The sequence below is a fragment of the Papaver somniferum genome, chromosome 7 (genome assembly GCF_003573695.1).
Source record: "Papaver somniferum cultivar HN1 chromosome 7, ASM357369v1, whole genome shotgun sequence".
Taxonomy (NCBI): Eukaryota; Viridiplantae; Streptophyta; class Magnoliopsida; order Ranunculales; family Papaveraceae; genus Papaver; species Papaver somniferum.
This window is the reverse complement of record NC_039364.1, coordinates 168,475,220-168,486,146: the sequence shown is the minus strand read 5'-3', so window position 1 is coordinate 168,486,146 and position 10,927 is coordinate 168,475,220.

Sequence of the window (10,927 nt, the reverse complement as noted above, 5' to 3'; positions counted from 1 at the left end):
GCTGATCCACCTAAAAATCTTCTTTCCAAAAGGAAGGCTTCAGAATTGAGTCCTACGTCAGACTCCGCAGACGAGGAAGAGGCTGCCCCAGTGATACGCAGCGTTTCAGTTGGTAGGAAGAAGGTCACGTTCAAGCATATTGATCTTGAGATGTTCTAGGAAAAACATGAGCTTCAAGCCTTTTTGAGGTTCGCTTCTATGCCCCTGATGATGATATCACTTACGAACTCATCTCAAAGTATCAGTTTGATGAGTTTCATCTGTTGACTACGGTTGGAGCCTTCGAGGCGGGTCTCATGTTGCCCCTGTATAAGTCGGGTGACTCCTTTTATTATGATGTGCTGGCTAGTCGTGAAGGTTCTTCCACAAACACTCATAATCGTTCAGTGTCGCAATTGTCTGGGAATTATCTTCGTGCACTGAAGGAATGTTATCTGCGGAGCAAGGGGGAGACGACGATGACCTGCTACGTTCCCAATCTTGCTGAGAGAGAGTGGTACACTCCTCAAAATTTTAATAGATCCTTTGGGTATTATGTCACTATTAGGAACCGTAAACCGTGGAGTGTTAGTCTTCGTAACATTGCCGCTCCTCGGGGTGAAATTCGTCTTTTAAGTGAAGTGAGCGATGCCAAGCTGAAGTATGTTCCTGGCACCGAGGAATCTGCTAAACGGAAACTCTTTCCTTCTCGTGAAAGGATTAAGCGTGATCATGATTATGGGTGGCATGCTACTATCATTGAAATTGTTGGCCCTTGGGCTTACGGTTGGATTCCTGGTCCGCGCGGTTGGCGTCCTTTTGAAAACAACAAGCCTCGTGAAACTCCTCCTGCTCGTTATGGAAATTTATGTCCTTGGCGTCTGAATTTTGCGGGCATGAATTTCCCTTATGCTCTTGATGTCGTTGATGGAGATGAGGAGGAGGGTTCTGGTACTACCCTTCCACCGAAGAGTGCTGCTACTGCCAAGGTACAGTTTCTTCTTATATTCTCTATTATATTTTCTCCCTTTTTTTTTCTTGGCTGAAAACATTTTTAAGTGAGGGAGAAAATGAGATTTTGTTGGGACATGTATTGGTTTATTAGGTGTCGAAGAAGAAGAAAATTGGACCCAAGTAATCTTCTACTGTTGTGACTGGTGAGGATGAGGTTTATGGGGAGGTTACTAGTCCTGTGAACGAAGGGTTTGCTGAGGATGAAGAAATGTCCGATGGAGAAGAACGCACTGATACTTCTCCTCCTGATGACGAGGGTGGTAATGATGAAGAAGAAGTTTCCGCGGGTGGTGATGGTGAAGCTGAGGGTAATATTACCGCAGGTGGTACTGGCGAGGAGGGATCTTCCCCTGTTGGCGGTAATACTGGTGGTGCGGGTGGTGAAGGATTTGTTGTTGGTGGGAATGAGGTTGTGGGTACTCTGCCCGTTATTTCCCCATAGTTTTCCTTTGGTAGGATATATTCTGCAGGGGAATCCTTTGATGTAAACGCCGCCATGGGTCTTGTCGAAGACTTCTCGTTGCTTTCCCCAAACGATGATTGGGATGTGCTTGGGAATCTTGGTAAAGAGGGTGCCACTGGTCAGCAGGATGAAAACGCAGGTGGTCAGGCTGAGGGTTGTGATTTCGAAACTTGCGCGGATGAGGAGATAACAGCCAAGGAGAAGTCTGCGGTTGAGTCTCCTTCGGAGGATTTCCCTCACTCGCTGATGCCTGAGGGTGAAGATGCCATCTTGGCTTGGCTTAAGAAGAAGAATCTGATGTTCGTCCCTAATCCTGCCCCAGTGGTCACTGGTGAGAAGAATTCCGACGCCTATACTCGTCAGATGATGCAATTGTCTTCTGAGGACCGTGTTGCTGAGATGTGGAAGAAGAATCTGAGAGCTTCGGAAGCTAACCTGGTGGTTGACCCTCCATCCTATGTTGCGGATATGATGGCTATAGCTGATGGGTACCAGTACGGTTTTCCCCAGCAGCGTGTCTCGGAGGTACATCCTTGTACTTTTTTTTTCTCGTGATATCCGAACCCTTTGGTGTAATAATGTTTGTTGTTTGAGACCTAGATGATGAGGAGCGAACATTGTAACCATGTTCTGTACCAATTCTTCAAAGCAAAGTCTTTAAAGTTGGAGGCTAAGCTTCGTCATAGAGAAGAGGAACTGTCTATGGCTGAAGTGGAGATAAATGAACTGAGGGGTCGTCTTAAGGAAAAAAGAACATCTGGGTAACGCTGAGGAGAGTCTTCGTTCAGAGCTTGCTGCATTCCGCAACGAATTGGCGCAGACTCGCAGAAATGTCTCGTCCTTCACAGGTTCGTATTTTACCAATCTTTCACTCCTCGTGATTCCCTATTTGTACTTTGGTGTTCTGTCTGAGTCTCCCCACCCTATCTTCAGTGGGTGGAGTCCCCGAGATGATATGGCTTCGGAAAAAAAGGGAACGACAGAAATCCTGTATTGCAGAGTTGGTGGGGAAGTTGAAAAGCGAATCCGTAAAGTGGAACGCTCGTGATGATGAGCACAACGCCTTAGCAGCGGAGTGGCGTGAAAAGCGAACACAAATGGTTGATATGCAAAATAAGTACAACCATGACCGTCGTCTGTTCAATGGTATGTGTTATGGACGCGTGAGAACCTGCAGGAAGCTCGAGGACATGCTTCGGACTTAGAGGCTAGAGTGCGCCTTTTGGAAGAAGAGTTACGACAGGATCGTTCCTTCTTAGGCCCCGAGGTTAGGGATAGTATGCTGCGTCTTACCGAAGAAAGAGATAATGCTAGGGCTGAGGTCGGCGCTCTTAGTAAAACCCTATCAGCGTCTCGAGCTGATGTTGCCCGCCAAGTGGAGTCTGAGAGAGATCTTGAAGTAAATGTGTATCGACTCCATAAAAGGATGGGGGAGATGAATGATGAATTCAACCATCTTCGTCACTTGGATTCAATGAAGCAGGTAGACTTAGATGCGAGTCAATTTGCTCTTACGAACCTTCAAATGGATTATAAGAAATTATCCGACGAGTATGACTTTCTTGATGAGGCAAGGGACGCAGTTGTTAATGAGTATGAAGAGGCTTCGTCTAATGTCGAAGGTATAACCTCGTTTTATCGAGTGTGATTCTGTTATTTCTTTGTTTTAACCCCTTGGTATTTCTTGTTTTCAGCGCTCGAGGGAAAGCTTCACGCAGCAAATGATGAGCTTAAAAAAACTCAATCTGCCTTAGTGCAGCAGGAGGGACAAACCAACTATTTCAAAGGGTTATCCGCGTCTCGTGAGGAAGCATCAGAGATTGCCTCCAAAGAGGCGGAACGCCTATCTTCATTGTTGTCTCAGGCCCACCAGCGGACCGCTGTTATCACATATAAAGCTCGATGTCAGTTAGCTGAGGAGACCAACAAAGTCCTAGACAAGATTGAACTTGATCTTAAAGCCGAACATGGTCTTGTCAAGAATTGTCCGCGTCGTCCCCCACCCGCGCCCTTGCCTGGTTCTTCTGGGCCTTCTTCAGGTGGTAGCATACCTTCATCTCGCAAACACAACCCTGCTGATGGAGCTATATCGTCCAAGTAGATTTTTTTTATTAGTCATAGAAAGTTGATCCTTGTTGATTATATAGTTTCGGATCATTTTTTGATGTGTTTCTTGCTCTATCTTATTTGCAACTCTTTATGAAATGGATCATCCTTTTGGCATACCTGCGTTATCAATTCATTTTTATTTTAAGTATTGTGAAGCGTTAAATTAGAAGTAACTTGCTTTGTAAAAATTTAGAGTGTCTAGGTGCGACACCGAAGGTAAGTACCTTCGTGATCGTCTTGAGACCTGTCACCCCGCTGGCGAATCCTGGGCCAGAGGATTCCCAAACGGTGGGGGCCGAGGCAGCGTTCTAGGATATGGGATGCTTATTTGAAATATTTACATGCACCCATTCCGTCGACCCGCTGCCTTAAAATTGGTTGGGATCTCTTTCTGCTGGGTTGCTTCCCCATGGTCTTACACTCATAGACATTGATAGGGGAGCCCTGAGAGATTGTAGATTAACTAATTTCCCAAATATTGTTAATTTATTATGTAATGTACATGCGTTCACCCAGCGGGCCTTTTGACCATTTCGTTTGCTTGAAGATTTAAAAAGTTTGTTTGATTGATAGGTTGAGGCCTGCTACTCCTCGTCCAGAGATAGAAACATGTAGAGCGGTTACGCTGCCTTCTTCTTCTGGTATTCTTCACGCAGATGCAAAGCTGCGCTGCTCCTATGGGTAGTACGGTTTGAGCCATTTAGCATTCCAAGGGTGTCGGAGGACCTCGCCTTTCAGATTGCGAAGATAGTAGGAACCGTTTCCCGCAATGTCGTGTATTATAAAAGGTCCTCCCCATGTAGGTGCTAACTTTCCCCATTTCTTCTCTCGTTGATACTGCGGGATTGTTCTTAGCACATACTGCCCTTCTACAAAATTTCGAAGCTTAACCTTTTTGTTGTACTCTCTCGCTAATCTTCGTTGATAATTTTCCATCTTTTGCAATGCTGCTTCCCTCCTTTCTTCCAGGTCGTCCAGTCTCTCTAACATCATGTCTGTTGTGAGATTTTTCTCCCATGCTTCGGTCTTTGTGGTTGGCATGAGGATCTCTGTTGGGATGACTGCTTCAGCTCCATAAGTGAGGAGAAATGGGGATTCCCCGTGGCAGATCTTCGTGTTGTCCTGTATGCCCATAATACATTGTGTAGCTGTTCACACCTCGCCCCTTGTGTTCGTCTAATTGCTTTTTGAGGATAAGGGCGAGGGTCTTGTTAGTAGCTTCCGCTTGTCCGTTGCTTTGAGGGTATATGGGGGTGGACTTGTTTTTTCCTTATTTTGAAAGTGTCGAAGAGCATGTCTATTTTTTCCCCTGTAATTGTTTACCATTATCGGACACGATTTCCGCTGGTATGCCGAACCTGCAAATGATGTTTTGGAATATGAAAGTAAACATCCACGTCTCTGATCCTGGCTAAGGCTTTCTTCCACCCATTTACTGAAGTAGTCCGTGGCTACTATCAAAAATCGTCTTTTCCCTGATCCTTCGATGAAAGGCCCAACGATATCTATGCCCCATTTTGCAAATGGCCACGGACTATCCACAGAATTCAACGTTGTTGCTGGCGTGTATCTTTTTGGCGAAACGCTGACATTCTTCACATCGTCGGGACATTCTTGCGCATCTTGTATCATTGTGGGCCAGTAATATCCTTGCATTTTTGCTTTGTCGGCTAGTGATCTCATGCCGCTATGATTCCCTGCGTCACCATAATGGATGTCGTTTAGAATTCGATGCCCCTCTTTCCTGGATAAGCAACGTAGTAACGGTCCGAGGAAAGATTTCTTGTACAGGACCCCATCCCGAAGATCATATCTTCCTACTTTGGAGAGTATTTTCCTGGTTGTTTGATCCGCGGGTAAGGTTCCATCCTTGAGAAACGCATGATCACATTCTCCAATCATCTTCGTTGCTGAAATCTTCGTCTTGATTTGCTCTTGACAGGATATCTTCTTCGAAAAAATCGTTATGGATGTCTTCTCCCACCTGATCTTCGATATTTTCTTCCACTGTATCTTGATTGTAGCAAAGGAAAATTGTGATGCAATCGAAGGCTCGTATACCCTTGTTATTTTGATAGCTTCGATATTCTGTCCTTCAGCATGGATGATATATGCTAGGGCATCCGCGTGCCTGAGATCTCTCCTGCATAAGTGCCTGAACTTGATGTTCGGAATTTGTGATGCCAGTGTTTAGACCAAGGCCATGTAAGCTGAGAGGGTGTCGTCGTATACATTGTATTCGAACCCTATTTTCCGTATGACAAGCTGCGAGTCACTTTTCAGTCTTACATCAGTTACCCCCATCTCTATTATCAAGCGGAGGGCATGTACGACTGCCTCGTATTCTACGATGTTGTTAGTATGCTCTTTGAATTCCAACCTGAGCGCATGTACGATCCTTTCTCCGGTTGGGGTGGTGATGACAATGCCTATTCCCGCCTCTTCCTTATTTTTGGCTCGTGGGTTCTAGGACATCAACTGGGTCCTTGTTTTCCTCGTCAGCTTCTAGTATGCCCCTAATATTTTCATCGTTGTCCAGGGGGAGGTCTGCTAAGAAATCCGCCAATACTTGGGATTTTTGGGAGTGTTGAATTTCATGGATGATGTTGAATTGGTCCAGGTGGGTGTTCCACTTGGCTATTCTTCCTACTTTCCCCGCGCTTTTGAGGACTGCTTCCAATGGTGCTTTGCATGCGACGCGGATGAAGTGAGTTAGGAAATAGGTTCTCATCTTTTGAGTAGCCCACACTAATGCCAGGATGAGTTGTTCGATCATCGTGTAATTCCTTTCCGCAGAATTGAGGGTCTTGCTGACATAATAGATAGGCCGTTCTATCTTCGTATTGGTTTTGACCAGCACTGCGCTAACCGCGTCTTCTGTCGCTGCTATGTACAGTGCCAAAGCTTCATCGGGGTCAGGTTTTTGTAGGATCGGAATTGAAGCCAGGTATTCCTTGATGTTTTGGAAGGCTTCTTCACACTCTGTGGTCCATTCAAACTTACTCCCTTTTTTGAGAATATTGAAAAAATGTTTGCATTTGTCCGAGGATCGGGCAATAAATCTGCCCAAGACTGCTAAGGATCCATTGATATTTTGCACTTCTTCGGAGATGGCATCTCCACTATGGCCTGAATCTTTGCGGGGTCTACCTCAATGCCCCTTTTTGTTACCAGATATCCGAGAAATTTCCCTGAGGTGACACCGAAGGTGCATTTTTCTGGATTTACTTTCATGTGATGTTTCCTCATTGCTTCAAAAATATCTCTCAGATCTTGGTGGTGATCTTTGCGCAGCCTACTTTTGAGGAGCATGTCGTCAACGTAGACTTCCAGGGCACTACCAATCCATGGCTTGAAGATAACATCGACCATTCTTTGGTAAGTTTCCCCTACGTTTCGAAGTCCGAAGGGCATTCTAGTGTAGCAATAAAGGCCGTGCGGGATGTAAAATGTTGTGTGTTGTTGATCTTCTTCTGCCAGGGCTACTTGGTTGTAACCAGAATATCCATCCATGAATGATAGCTCTTTGTACCCTTCTACTGCTTCAACCAGTTAATCTATGCTCGGTAGTGGATAGCTGTCTTTTGGACATGCCTTGTTGAGGTTAGTAAATTCGATGCATATCCTAACCCCTCCGTTTTTCTTAGGAACGATGACCATGTTCGAGATCCATGTTGGGTACTTGACTTCCTTGATGAAGCCTGCTTCTAGAAATTTCCGGAGCTCTTTCTCCACTGCCTTATGATACTCCGGTGCAACTTTTCTTATTTTCTGTCTGAAAGGTGGCGTTCCTGGTTTGATGCGTAGCTCGTGTTGGATTATTTTTGGATCAATCCCCGGCATGTCTCCTAACTTCCAGGCGAATGCATCCGCGTATTCTTTAAGTAGTTTGGTTAAGGAAGCTTCTCTTTCTTCGTCCATTATGGTCCCTATTTTGATCTTCTTCGAATTTTCTTCCGTTCCTATGTTGATTTCTTTTACGGGCTCCACTGCTGTGAACATCGGCTTTGGGTCCCCAAGGACAGGGACATTCTTTAATTGCTATTTGGTATGTTCCTGTTCTTCGCTGGCTGCTGAAGTACTTGCCTCTGTGTTAAGAATATTATCATTCTTTGTCAATCCCTTCCCCGCGGTTTCCTTGAGGAACAGGTCTATAGCCTTTTCTTTCGCAGCTTCTTTGTTTTTGGTCCTTCGGGTTTTTCGATGCTCTTCCTGTTCGTTGTTAATACGATCCTGAGTGGCCTGGCACTCCTTTGCAAAGACTCGATCTCTCTTGATTCCATTACTCCCTCGGGTGTAGGGAATCTGAGATATTGGTAGTAAGTTGCTGCCACTCCCTTGAGTTTGTGCACCCATTTTCGGCCAATAATGGCGTTATAGGGGGATGGGGCGTCTACCACGCTGAACCGTGTTTCTACCTTCATGGGACCGGCGTCCACCTGCAACACGATGTCTCCCAAAGGCTTTGTGGGTTCTCCGTTGAACCCGTAGATGGTGTAATAAGAGGACATCAGCTGCTCATCATTGAGTTTCATCCGTTTGAAGGTGTCGTATAATAGAACATTAACTGAGCTTCCCCCTTCGATGAGGATCTTTTTGAGGTTACATCCGTCCACTGGTAGTGTGAGGACCAAGGGATCGTTATGGTCTTCCATATCTTCTTCGATATCTTCAGTATCGAAGATGATAGGTGCGTCCATCCACTCTTCGTGCTCGTCCACCTCTACGCCATCAATCTTATATAACTCGCAGTGATCTTCGAATTGCTTTCTTAGCTTCTTTCCTATCTGCGCTGTAAGTGAGGGTCCTACGGCTTCGGAACACGAAATGGTGTTGATTGTGCGGTTTCCCTCTGGAAGTTGGACTTGCTTGGTTCGTTTGGATCTATCCTCGGTGACTTCCTTTTGTATGTATTTCTTGAGTTCGCCAGCATCAATCAACTTTTGGATCATTATTTTGAGGTTTTTGCATTTCTCGATCTGGTGACCATTGAAGCAATGATACTCACAGTAATCTTTTAACTTCTCGGTCCTTGGGGGCTGTTTTTCCTTAGACCATGGCCACTCCAAATTTTCCCTTCCTTTGATCTCTCGCAAGATCTGGGTGTAGCTAGCATTGAGCTTCGTATAAACCTGATCTTTGAATTTTCGATCGCCTTGTTGTCGATCATCTCTTCGTTCCTTCCTATCTTCGTGCGGTCGTTCCACTGAGCTATTCCTTTTGGCCCCGCTGGTTTGTTCTGCGGAATTGGTACGGTGAGACTTTTGCGTTTGTGCCCTCGGGTTCTCACGCTGGGTTTCTTCAAGACGAGCATGCTTCTCAATAATTATTCGAAGATCTCCTTCTGTCTTATGTACGCTTCTGTGGATCTCAACAAACATTGGACTCATTCGGTCTAATCCCCATTTGTAGCAGTTGATGCTTACTAAGGGATCTACACTCCCTATAGCTTGGCAGATCTTATGCCATCTGTTGGTGTAGTCCCTTGTATTCTCCTTGGCCAGTGAAAAGAGTTTATACATTCCGGTGTTGACATCTTTGTTGTACATGTAGGTTCTCAAGAATTTCTCTGCGAGTTGATCGTAGGAATTGATGGAGTCAGGTGGCAGGTTGTCAAACCAAGACAAAGCCGACCCCTTCAGACTTGATGGGAAATACCTACAGAGGACGACGTCTTTTTGACTCCATCGGGATAAGATACGATTATAATACCGGATATGTGCCGCGGGATCACTGGATCCGTCATAACATTCAAAAGTTGGGACAGGGCACTTCAGCGGAATGGGGGTGTTTGCCAGGCGATGAGTTAGGGGCGTGGAGTTAGCCTCTTTCATCACCTCTTCTAGCCTTCCTCCGCCTTGTCTGGATTTTAGCTGCCTGATCTCAGCCATCATCTCATCACGCAGCTCTTCCATCGCGCGGTAATGTCCCACGTTCTCGTGCTAAGTTGAGCGTTTCTTTCTTCGGTTCTCACTGTCATAATAATCTGAGTCTTCGGCGGCATAATCCGGATCGGATGCACTGCTTCCCCTAGCGACGTTTGATAGGATGATTCTTCGGTCTCGATTAGGCTCTGGTGCCTTAGAATTTGCTTCGTTCAGTTGTTGGTTGGTCTTCCTGCTTTGGGCAATCCTATTTTTTAAGTCTTGATTCTCTCTGGCCAGCAGAGCTACGACATCTGCGTAGACTTGCTGGCTCTTCTTCAATTCTTCGAGCTCTGCCATCAATCGATGGGACTGGTTAGACCTCTGATTGGGAGTTCATGCTTGTACCCCTATGGCCATGGTGCCCCCTTCATCTAATGTATGTATTAAGGGTGGTAGAGGATCAGCTTCTATTGTTGGTCTCCAAGTTTGGTCCCCTCAGTTGAGTTTCCACCCGCGGTGTTAAAACCACTGGTATAGTTTGATTCTGACCGTTCGTTGACGACATTCCGAAGGCTGGCGGGTGTGCGGGCTGATGTGTCATAGATTCTACCACCCCTTCTCTTTGTTGATGGACTTGGTTTGTAGCCAAAGTTTTGTTAGCTTCTACAGCCTGGAGGGCCGCAGCAGTCGCACTGCTCTTCGCCGCTGCTGCTTTGAGAGCCGCGGCTGCAATGGAGTTAGTGTTCATAGGTGAGGTGATTTCCGCAGCATCCTGCCTCTGATTAGCTGTCTTAGCTTTGTCTCCTTTCTGCTTACTTCGGGTCATGACCGGAGTAGTCCTCGGTGTTTCCTTTGATGAGGCTTTGGTTTTTCATGCCTCTAGTGTCTTTTCCATCTTGGGTCCTTTTTGCATAGGGGAATTTCAAATAAAGAGAACCAGAGATATCCACGTGGATCGGGTTAGTGTCATTCGTACCCGTAAAATGTATGGAATAAAAAGTGTTTACCTTAAGAAAGAAAAGAGTTGCCCGAGGGCCTTAATAAAAGAAAAAACATAAAGACTTCAACGGTCTTGTTTTCGCAATACAAATCCTCTAATAAACAATCATGGATCTATATCCGCAGTGAAGATAAAAAAAATAGGAAATCTTTTGAAAAGGCAGATCCGTAGCGAAAACTCGTGAATCTGATTATTAAGTCTTTTACTTAGTTTAAAATACGCTGATGAGTGCCAAATATTGTATATATTTGCACCTTTTTATTGGCATTTAACTCATCATTTGTGCACTAACACTCCATTTTATCCCATATTCTGTGTTTTCGTTGTTTTCAAGAATAAATACTTTTCTCAATTAATTTTGCATTTTTAGGTACTAAATAAAGCCTGGTTAACTCACGGAGCGAAAAGAGCAAAGAAACGGCAAAGACTCCCGCGGAAAGGCAGCGAAGAATGATGTTTGCAAGAGCCGGATCAATTAGAAATGGGCTTGAAGAG